Source organism: Anopheles arabiensis, chromosome 3 (genome assembly GCF_016920715.1).
Source record: "Anopheles arabiensis isolate DONGOLA chromosome 3, AaraD3, whole genome shotgun sequence".
NCBI lineage: Eukaryota > Metazoa > Arthropoda > Insecta > Diptera > Culicidae > Anopheles > Anopheles arabiensis.
In genome coordinates, this window is record NC_053518.1 from 32,435,937 (window position 1) to 32,447,936 (window position 12,000).

The 12,000-nt window shown below is 44.6% G+C and overlaps 1 protein-coding gene and 1 non-coding gene across 9 annotated transcripts in view; both read left to right on the top strand.

Moving 5' to 3' along the window:
• LOC120904793 (protein sickie) overlaps positions 1-12,000 on the top strand; it is a 347,597-nt gene that overhangs the window by 184,326 nt on the left and 151,271 nt on the right. The gene's annotated exons all lie outside the window — the stretch shown is intronic.
• On the top strand, positions 11,502-11,572 carry Trnag-gcc. Its single transcript has one exon. It is a non-coding gene; the product is annotated as a tRNA-Gly (tRNA).

Sequence of the window (12,000 nt, forward strand, 5' to 3'; positions counted from 1 at the left end):
AAAAAGCGAAAGATTTATCACCCAACCCCGCCGTGTTCCGCTACTAGCGACCCGAGCTCTCCACTTTTCCTTTCCCCCATTTGTTTTCCCAATTTCTTGCGGCGTGAAAACAAGTCTTCATCTCGGAAACGGAGCGGGTGGAAGCTGCGTATGTATCGACCGCTGCTCCAACGGGAACCTAACCCAAGGTCCATAAATCTCCCCCAGGACAGAGTGATCTTGTGCGCCTATGTGCTGTGACGCTATATGCTGCCCCTTACTGGTGTCTTTTTACCCAAACCTCTGCCAGTCAAATAGTACAGCTGCAACAGGAAGACGACCTGCTGCTGCTGGCGGGCAGCGGGATGGCAGTTGATCGATGTCGCTGTCGATTGCTGGGGGTTTTCTTTTCCAATCGCTTTCCGCCTATCTAATTGCCATTGCACGTTCAGCGACGACAAGTTTTTCGACCGGAGTTTGCAAAAAGTTCGTTCACGCAATGCAGCAGCTTTCGGGAAGTTGTTGGTACAAAGCATTCGCTAAACACAAAACAGCCACGCAAAACAAACCGCTAACAACGATGTCATTTCGTAATCAGAACTCACGGTTATGCAAATCTTGATGGAGATTTATGGCTTTAGCCGGTTTAGAGGTTTTTTTCGCTATTACGGGTCACAATCAGTACTAATGAGCTCGTGTGCTGTTAGGTTGTATTTTTTGTTTTGCTTTTTTTTTTCGAGAAAAACTATTATTGCTTACCTTATTGTTTTAGAATAGTCAACCTCCATCCTTCTTTTTGTATTCCATTTGCTTTCAATGTTTTTCGCAGCTATGCCTTTTGGATTTGGGGACGCTTTAGAAAGAAATGCGTGCTCTGTGTTTATAATGTATTGGCTGGGATTTTGGCGACAATTTTAAATTCCAAATCTCTGTTTTTTCAGAGAGAAATATGAGTATGATTGATTCCTCTAAGGATTGAATGCACAAAAAACACCCCAAAAAATGGCCAGCTCTTATGACAGGCTTCGGGTACGTGTGTGATTTATGTTCAGCTCGATCGGTTTGGAATATTAATTAGCGAGCCACGGTAGTTTTGGATGGAAGATTTTTGGCACAGATTAACACACGGTAAGACCTGGCTAGAGAGGTATCACACGTTAATGTTTGATGTTTTCATTTCTATTGGAGCAACGTGTTGGAATAACATCATTGCTAGGAATGTGGAGAAGATTTGCTCGTCATGATTTATGTAGAGATTCTTCCCTTTTCGACATACACTTTTGGTGAAACGTTCTTTTGTGTTAAGTTCTCTCAGACATTGTAGAATTAAGTCATTCAAATGATCTTCGAATAAAGATATTTGAAATATCCTTTTGGTGACCCTTTTTAATTACATTTTGTGCTATTAACTCACATCGCTTGCAAAAGATTTCACGTTTTTAATATCTTTCAACATAGGATCGCACCTTGAGGGTCGTACGATCATAAAAACTATACTTAAAATTGGCAGTTGCATCAATTTAATGCATCCCTCGCTTCTCGCCCTGGATCCATTTGCTGGACGGAAGTGCGCCCGCGGCCTGACCCGATTGCTTGATTGTTTGCGCATAAAACTTGAAAAACTTGATCAGCTTTTATGACACCGGGCCAATGTGCGAATGATTAGAATTCCATCCACAAACGCACAACGTTTACAATCAGCTGCCGGCCGGTTATTTCCAGGCTTTTCTTTAGTGTGCGCCGAACTTGTCGCGAGTGGTTGAGATCGTAAAAAAGCAAGCATAAGCTTGAAGTCTTGTTTTACCGCTTCTTTACCACATTCTCACGGTAAATGCGGACGCGAGTGCAAAAAAAAACGCTCTTTCCGACTACTGATGTGTCTGAATACGTCTACTCAGACACACACAGAGCCAGACAGACTGGTCATAAAATAAACTGCACAAACTGCAACCGGTGGTAATCTGTGCCCGAGAGCGCTTTTGGTTTTAGGTTTGTTGGAGCAATTTCTCGCGTCAATGAAATCCCTTTCCATCCCTGCACACACACACACACACATACACACATACATTCAAGTATTACGGCAACGTTTCACAAGCGCCAGTGCATACAGCAGTATGCAAAAAAGGGCAATAAGTGGGTCCATTTAATGGCCAAGGTCACTGTGACGTCCGAAAGCCCAACTCCACGCGCTGGAGCTGCTTGCAGACACGACCCGGTTTTGTTGAAACGCTGTGTGCATTACGCTCTTGTCTTTGCCCGCTTCAGAAGATGTAACCAGCAAGGACGCGGGAAACTAAGAAGAAGGAAAAGAAGTAGAACCCGTCCAAAGATCCATCACGAGGCACTCATCTGGTCTGGCACAGGGTTTCGTTTTGGAGCTGTTGGCAGAAATTGACAAATCTTCTGCCAACGTCTGCCGCTGACGATCGAGCCCGACTGCAGAACAGCGTGCGAGTGCATCGGAGGTTGCCCGAGTTGCATGGTATTGCTTTTGTCCGCCTTAACCGCAACAGCAAACACCCGCAAAAGGCCGAGAAGTGATTTATGGCCTTGCAGTTAATTGTTTGTTGTTTGTGCCTTTTCGCGCATGTTCAGCGTTGCGCTGATGTGCCTCGTTCGGGTATTCCCCCGAAAAAAGCACAAATCGCGTGATCAACCGATTGTTGTCCGCGCCAAATCGGAACGTCACGGCGAACCAAAAAATAAGAGTGTTAAATGAAGATTTGTTTATTTGGCTTAATCAGTTCAGTGATCTTGGTGCGCTCGGTAAAGCATTTGCCAATCTATCCTGTCGTCCTGTCGATCTCCAGCATGTTTTGTAAACGTTAGCAGAAGTTCCAATAAACCTACGGAGTGTTAAACTCGGAGTGGTGCAGGAAGTAAGTGCGAGTGCAACAGTGTCTGGTACAACAAGGTTGAATAAAGCCATCATATCTCATTTCATTTCGTGATGGTTTATGTGCAGCTAGTGAGAGCTCTTAATGCTTCGCGTCCTCTTCGCGGAGGTCAACTGTGCAGTAATTAAAAGCCAGCCTTTCCAATAACGCAAAGTGCTTGGAATTGATCATCAGTGAAATCTTCCATTCGCGATCGCACATCGCGAGTTTCAATTAAGACGAAGTGGTGTTTGCGCTCGAAGAAGGAGAAGAAATTGTTACACAATTGCTGTCCCATCGTGTTCGTAATTAGTGTGACTAAACACGGCTCCATTCCAAGACTACACGGACAAACTGGGACATCGACGCAGCAAACGGTTGGAGCTTAGAAGAGTGTGAGTAAACAATTGAATGCTCTCTGCTGGTTGGAGAGCATCATCCAACTTTATATAAAGCCAATTCCTGGGCTAGGGATTTGTATCTTCAATTTCTTACCTCCCCGAATTCATTGCGCGGTGTCGGATGCGGAACTATTCGTCTTTGTGGACTTAGCCTTTCGTCTCGCACACCTTTGTTCGCGTCACGTCGGAGACACGGACACAATGTCCGTGTGCCGTATGCACAGCAGGTCACGCAAGTCACAGCATGAGATAGTTTACGAGCAACCAGCGGCAGTGTTGCAGCAGCAACAGTACCCTCAACTCAACTACCTTTCCGTCCATTATTGTTTGACTTACTCCGGCAGGTCGTGATCTCTTGGTGCCTGCTCTTGGTCGTCTGGTGGCTTTCACCCGCCCAGTCACTGGCTCGGTGCCTTTTGGCTGCACCGAAATAATGCAGAAATAATCGCTAATGGTTTGGCCGCCCGCAAGCCACCCGCGCGAGATCGGATCGATCCAGGCAGTTCTCTTTCGTACAGGCGAGAGTGATCTAAATTGACGCTTCATGAAGCGTGTCGGATTTCAATTCAGTCGCTCTTGCGCTGTGGCGGCTATTAGAAGTCTCCAGCTGCTTCCGAAAGCAAATAATGATGCAGCGAAAGAGAAGTCCAATGTAACGGAGGTCTTCTCGGTGGTGTCGGCAGTGAAAAACAGATTGCATAAAATATATCACTCACGATCACGGTGGTACATGAGACGGTGCAGTGCTTGTTGTAGCGTTTTATCGTTTACTGTGAAACGTGGGATGAAACGATCGTATCTAATGCTACTTAAGCTTATGGGCACGAGATTACGATCTAATCGGGACTTGTTAATGCAGCCGATCCGTGCACAGGGTGAAGTGTTTTGTTCGGTTGACAACCGTTTCTAAAGCAATTACCGAGCGGTGTAAGGAAGCTCAATGTATCTATTTTGTTCGTTGATTTTTATAGCAATAAGCAATGCCCTTTAACAAGCTCTTCTTAATGCTTTAGTGCAGAAGGTCTTCTTGGGAATTTTGAAATATTTAAAATAACAACTAATGTAGGTCCAATTCTCTTAAGTCCTTCAAGCTACGATTTTAAAGCATTGGATTCAAATAATGCATGTTGAACACAACTTGTATTTAATTATTGCCAATCTCCTTGATATGCTATATACCCCGAACAATACAAAATTAATCTAACATAATGATACTAATTTATTTGCCATCCCCTATCGAACATCTACGATCAAAAGTAGGACTTGCTGTGGACGACGAATCACGTGCCGAACGTGAGCATATCCATTCAGCGAACGGTATTCGGGAGTTTTCTTTTTATTTGGACCTCGCCACGACATTGATTGCGTTTCGTGTTATGTCTGTGCCGGTTCCGGGACAGATATTGTAGCCTCTTCCCGTACCATTCAGCTACGTAATGAGCCAATGAATGGGGACTTAAATTATTGCTTATGAGTTTTTAGCGAACCCTCCTCGCCAGCGAATATTATTTCAATTACACCTCCGTTACCGGCCACGTATGGCACACTCCTGGTACACACTATTGTTTCCTCCGCCCTGCCAAATATGGCGAATGGCATTTTCGGTGGACCTGTGTTGGTGTCTGACCGGTGACAAACTTACCACCAAGTCGCGTTGAACCATTTGTCTTGGGTACGGCAAACGATTTTTGTTTGTAAGGGCCCCTCTTGCTTGTCCAACAAAACGGGCGCAAACAGGAGAAAAGGAGAATCGTTCAACATTCCGCGATCACACCACACGACAACACATTGTTGCTACGGGTCGCGTGTACACACCGCGCGTTGCGTCCAAGCAAGCGATGATCGTGGTCGTTTATCCTGCGTTTGTTTCGTTGCGTACCAAAAATGCCGTGCCAAATAAAGCACCCAAAGGTTCAGGTGTGAAGATGCGCAGTAAGAAAGCAGACAGTAAATTTGCTGTTGCCTCTTTTGTCCTTCTTGGGAAGAAAATTTTTAAAAAAATTTAAAATCTTTTTTTTTATTATCATAAGAAGAGGTGCGACAACCATCCGGGTCATACTAATGAGCGTGGCAGGGTGGCATGGTTTAGGTTGTTCCAAGAATGTGTGACATCCTCCACCCCAAAACGATACGCTATCGATCGAACACGAAGCAATTTATTTTTATTAACCCCCAAAGTCTCTAAGCTGCTTCCACTGCTAAGCTCCCACTGATCGCGACCACCCGTTCGTGTTGGTCGCAAACGCAGCGGACGCAGTTTCTTTCGCTCAAGTCGATCTATTGGTCATCGAAAAGCAATTTCCGTTCGAAACGGATATCGATCTCACACGCCCAACAACGCCCGGGCTTTATTTATACACAAACACACGTTTTTTTTTCTTCTGTGCATTCTTTATACGCCAACATATGTTTATGCCTCCCCACTCGATCACTCGTCTCGAGACGCGCTCGTTTAAAATGTTAATGATAATAGTATTGACTTCTTCGCACAAGCCGCCGCACAGCGTCCCAACCCGTATGACAGTGTTGCGTGAGAATTCTGTCTTTGCCTCGTACACAGCAGCAGCAGTGGACCCACGGGCTACGACCCACCCACGAGGAGTTTAATGTAGGCAAATAAATTCCATCGCAAGCCTTCGTTACTCATCTATAGTGGTTGTGGTGGCTTGGCGAGACGGTTGGATGAAAAAAAGACCCAATAGGTAATGGCATTATTAAACGGCAATCGAATATTGTTCAACATCATTAAAAAGACATAAGTTACCTCTATTGGTTGTGCTGTCGGTCCAAAGGGAAGATGCATTTGGATCGCCGTGGATGAAGTGAGATCTTTTTCTTTTCTGGTTCAATTCCAGCCCAGGTGACGTTTTTCGAAAGGAAAAAAGGCAATAAAGATATGAATTGGGTATTAAAAACAGATTATTTTTTCGCGTATTACATAATGTTGGGCTTATTTACTGCACATATTGCATAATGTTAGGCGAATATGTCAAAAAAAAGTAATGATGAAAACTCTTAGAATAACCTCAATATTAGGGCCTTTTTCCACTGAGTAATAAGACACGTTGCTTGGGAATTTTATATCCACCAGATTCTGTTCTTGTTGTTGGCTGAATAGTGCCTTTTTATAGATTCCCACTTCTCTCTACACCGTTCAAACCCCCTTTTGCACCGTTTTTCATGGTCGAATTAAACAAGGGACTATCCCAAGAGCTGAAACCTCTTCCCGCGGATGAATCATAACCAGCCTCAGCGAGCGAGCGAGCTAGCGTCCTACGATCGCGAGACCAAATGTTTTGTTTCGAACCCCGCTCGAACAATGTTGTAGACCGCTCCGTTGTAAACCCATAATGCTGCTGAGTGTGCTTGTTATGTTTATCGAAAAAAGAAAAGCAAAGGAAGAGGAATAGCATATCCAGCATATCCATAGCGACCTCTCGAACTCTCTCGGCTATCTCACCTCGTTCGCTTTCCACGGATTACGGCTCATCTCGTGGGGGGTTTATTATCATCTCGCTCTGGCTTGCCGTTGCATTCTACATGCTTCCCTATGCACTCACACGGGGAACCTTTGCTTGTTTAGGATCTGTTTGGTATAAAGAGTGAAATGGAAAAAAAAACATAAACACACGCTAACGTCTTGGATAAAATGCATCCTCCAATTCTTTCCAGAGTTTGCTTCGGTGTGTTCTTTACCGGCCCTTTATCGACAGTGTCATAGAGAAGAGAAATAATAGGCAATAACTTATTGTAAATTCACCTTTCGTGAGACGCGGGAAACCGTTTCGGCGGGCATTTCGGAACCAACGCCCGGTGGCCTAGCTGTTGGCGGGAGTTCTTTCGTTCTTCTTTGACCTCCAGCCGATTCGAAGTTTTGTCTGTCGGCACGGCGGGTAGAAGAATGAATAGAATGCAGAAACAGTGCGCGAGCGCGGTTTGATTTGTCTATTGCTATTATGCCGCCTTACGGGCTGCCGCTTCTAGCCTTCTTTTGCAAATTTTGGGTTGGTTGGTGTGGAGTGTCCAGGCATTGGTGTGCCCCCGGGGGTAAAGGGAAATATTTATTCACCGTTTGCAAATCAACATTCGCGAAATTTTTGCCGCCTCGTTGCGGTCGTGATCCTGGCGGACTTTGCATGTGCCCGCTGCTTATGATGCACACACGGTACGGACATAAATTTATACTGCATCTTCTAGTGTGTTTGTGTGTTTTGGCCGAGCTTTTCGAGCTTTTCGTGCTACCACGGTGGAGTTTATGCATAGCGCATGAGAGAGAGATTATTATTCTGGAACGACATTCTTCGGGTGCGACGGTAGTAAAATATATTTCCGGACCACTGTCGATACTATTGAAATCGTGATAGCGGCGTGAGTGGATTGGATGCTTAGCATTGGATCGTGTTGGAGTGTATCACATAGAGTGTGGTGAAGTCACGAGGCTTTGTAGACATATTCAAATAAGAATCTTAGCCATATTTAGTGAAATTTGTGATATCAACTGAAATGCTTTCTAGTAAACTGCCTGTATTATATGTTCGTCGTTGGACCAAGTTCACAAATTTTGATGTCATCAGTTCAAGTTTTTATAGGAGATTTCAGTACTATTTTAAAATGTTTTGTAATTTTTAACTAATGAATTGTGATATTAATAGTATCCCTATTTTTTCATTAGCTTTTAGTATGTACTGATCGTTTCAAATCAAGAATCTTTTATTTTGTGATTTCACCTGACTCATTCTCATGCCAATGGCTTTTATTCTGTGTTGATGGTTTGTATTCACTATCAATATCATTCGAAGCTTTGCAATATTTATTTCAAATGTTGTGATATCAACTGATGCACTCTCTCCATGACCACGCCAAAGGAGATAGCTCAAACTCTTTTCATAAACCACTCAAAACTAACAATTCATACACACACACACTCACATATCATCCGCTATCTCACCCCGGGCTGTCATAACCTTAAACAAAACCCACATCGCATCAACAAATGTAACGACCTTTTTTTCTTTCTTTGCCATATAATGTTTTATATCGTCCTTCACCGCACCGCGGTGAACCATTAATACCCGTCCGATGATGCTATTGAATGTTACCACCCGTTTTGCACAGCACAGCACAACAACGGACACATACATCAGCCGTGCATTTTACGCGCGCCACATCATCAACCATAAAGCACCAGAGACTCGCGTTTTAACGGCGGCAACATCACCGGCCCCATCACCACAGCAAACAAATGCTCTTATGCTCCATTCTATTAACCGAGACAAATGCAAATTTTTCATCCACCTTCCTGTACACAAACTTCCCACCTTCCCCTTCGTTCATCTCATCTGCCTCTTCTCCCCACAATGAAGACGTTTGCTGTGTTGGTTGGTCCCGCGAGACTCCTTTCAACGCTTGTTCTGTCGTCCGGACGGTCACGCTGGTTATCACCGTTTCACACTTTGTCAGCAATGTTTTACCACCTTCTGAAGAGCTGAAGATGAATGCTGTGATGAAATGGGAAAGGAAGCAGCCGGGAAATGAAAGGATCCCGCAACAATGCACCGATATATCAGCAAGCCAATAATATCTGCGGTCTGCGGAGGACTTCTTTCTGGGCGACAAGGGGAGTTTTAGAGCAATTTGGATAAAACGAGACCACCCCTAAACGTGGTCCACAAAGCGCGATCCGCCACGGTTGCTGCGTGAAACCGAGGCGAGCAAAATGGCTTTCAAAATAAACCATGTACACCTTTCGGCGGGTCGCCGTCGATAACGGGCCTGCTGGAAACTGTAACCGCGCGATATCGCTTTGCCACCAACATGTCCACCAAAAACGTGATCCGTTTAACTGCGATACAAACAAAAAACAGAGCGCTGTGGCAAGCGTGTAGTTTTGCGACAATTGAGGGACGCACGGCGGGATATCGCGTCCAAAAACCGACACACACACCCGAGTATGGGGTCCCCGGGAGTCATTGTAAATTGGTTAAGATAAATGGTAAAAACGCGTGTTTCCCAAAAAGCGCCACTGGAGTGCGATAGGCAATTCGATACACTCCCGCGGGTGAACGGACACACGGAGGGGCGATGTGTAAGCGATGCGATAGTGTGGACCACACATAGATCCCCGCGCGGTGTGGTTTCCGTATTAGGGGTGGGTACAGCAGCCGCTTGTTGTGCTAATGCAATTTGTGATCGAACAGGCTCTATCGGGCATTCTCGACACACACACACACAACGGGCGGCATTTATGTTGTACAATTAACGTACATAGAGCAAGCAAAAAAAAAAGAGACACGGAATGAGATCGCGCTTTTGCAGCTACAATATCCGTAATCGAGCTGCGCTAAAAGACTTTCTTTGTAGTTCCTTGCCGGCGCAGAAAATTGTGGCATTTACGTGGGTGAGAGCAGAACGACAAGCAGAAAAGGGGAGAGAAAAAACACTGAATACAAAGTTTATTTGGATAACTTCCTGTACACAGGCGCGGGATCTTCTCTGAGGCCACAATGTTGTGCAATTGTTCCCTTATTGGTATACTTTTATCTGCCTCCATAAAGGTAACCCATTGAGAGTGGGGAGAGAAAAAAAGACAAACATGAATGAATCCTACCGCAGATCGAACCATCACGAAGCGAGTTGTTTTTTTTCTTACTCGCGTTTCCAATAAAAGCCATTTTAAATTGAGTATAAATCGAAGCGAAAACTGATTCCCGTCGGGGTTGATATTCGGGCCTAAAAGCTACAACTTCCCGAGTTTATATTGCCGAAAGTTGTTCCGGTAACGGGTGCTCGTAAAACGCTCACACTTCTGCCGTCGTCCGTGTGGGTGGTGGCAATTGATGTTGTATTTATATTTTATTCGATCGTAAATTTGATAAACTCTCACACCGCGCAGCAACCGCGTTCTGGTAGTGGTCAATAAACGTCCTGACAAATGAGCTTATTAACGAGCTCACAAACAGGCCTAAACGGTCTATAATTGCTCGGTTCGTAAATCCTTTTAAATACTTTCGCTCGGCGTTGATAGTGCCGGTGCTGATATGAAGAACACGTCTTCACCTGTTTGCCAGTCGGCTTATGTCATTGTGCGAAATCGTAGCTTTCGTGTGTGTGACAGTTGTACCCACGTGACTGTGATTGACACCGGGCCCGGCATCCTTTGACAGAATGGGATTAACCGCCTACGGACAGCGGCACAGATTGGCGGGTAAATCGTAGACCAATCAATCGATCAAAGCATTAAATCCTACAACAAAGACAAAAACATCAAAATCCCAAGCTGTGTTATTTTGTCCTCTTTTCCGCATAGCGCTATTAAAAGATATCAATCCACCTCACCGCTTGAAAAGCAAGGGAGTTGGTTCGATATCCTCGCCTGTTGAGCATCGAATTTCACCTGATAAGCTCCCCACCACCGGGTACACCACAACCAAACAGCGTCGTTTGGTATCACAAATTCTTCCTTCCCGAGAGTTGGGAAATTAATTATACGCGTCGAGAAGAAGCAGCAAGAATAAAAAAAACGCAGGTCGTTGTTTTGGGGCAGGAAAACAAAACAAACTACTTGAGTGCCTCGAGCACAAGCGCATCATTTCGACCGTAATCGGTAATCGATGGCGACGTTAAACACGCCAATTAGCATGCATTAAATCGAGCTCTGGCAATGGGGGGAGACGACGACGAATATCGAGGACGCGAACATTTCTTTACCATTTTTCTTCTACCCTCTGCTACCCGTCTGCCCACTCCAAAATGGGTCGAAATCGATGTTGGAAAGTTTGCATTAATCACCGTGTATAATTTAAATGGTTCTTTTTTTGTGTCGCGACAACAAGGGGAAGAATGCTTGGGATATCTTGAAGAAGGTTTAATGCATGTTTTGAAGCAGTTCGAAGCGTTCATTAGTTGCAGCAGGGGAGAAGTGATAAGAACGCATTTCGATAAGGTCGTAAGCTCGTTAACACTCGCTCTTTCGAATTCTTTATGAGTTTGAAATTAGCGGGCACGAGTCAGTTGGATGCGATATAAACAATCAAAACGATAAAAAGGGAAGACAAACTCTTTTAGGATCGATGCCACAGGTGAACAGCAGTACAATAAACCTTGTTGTGAAAGGAAGCGATCGTTTCGGGAGCTCTATAAAAAGATGGTAGAGATGCTTTCTCATCGCAGAGTGGAGCTTAGATGCGGCATGGTTTATTTTTATCGCACAGCTACAAACGAGTTTTACTACTGCACTCTTCAGCGCGCATCGGTGGTTCAGTGGTAGAATGCTCGCCTGCCACGCGGGCGGCCCGGGTTCGATTCCCGGCCGATGCACTGGAAAATACCTTTTATAATTGAGGAGACAAACTTGAAGCTTACTGGTGCAAGACTGATTTAAAAATATATTTAAAAAATCAATATAAAATTATTAAAAAAGTGGTACAAAAACTACAATGTGTTTACAGTCCATTTCTCTCTTGAGGTAGCAAAATAAAAAGAAGCTTTAATTACTACTATTTCCTGTGCAGCGGCATTACTTACCCATTTTCTCTGGAACAAATTTGTTGTCCCGAAGGCGTCGTAAAATTTGCCTTTCGTCAGGTAATTTTGCCTTTCCCATTCGTGCCAGTAAAAATTACGACTGTACATAATTACCGATCTTCTGTCATTATCTCCCAGGTTGCCCCGGTGTAGAACTGCGTCTTTCAGCGCAGGACCCACTCACACGGCAGTTAAAAACAAAAACAAAAACCACGCATTCC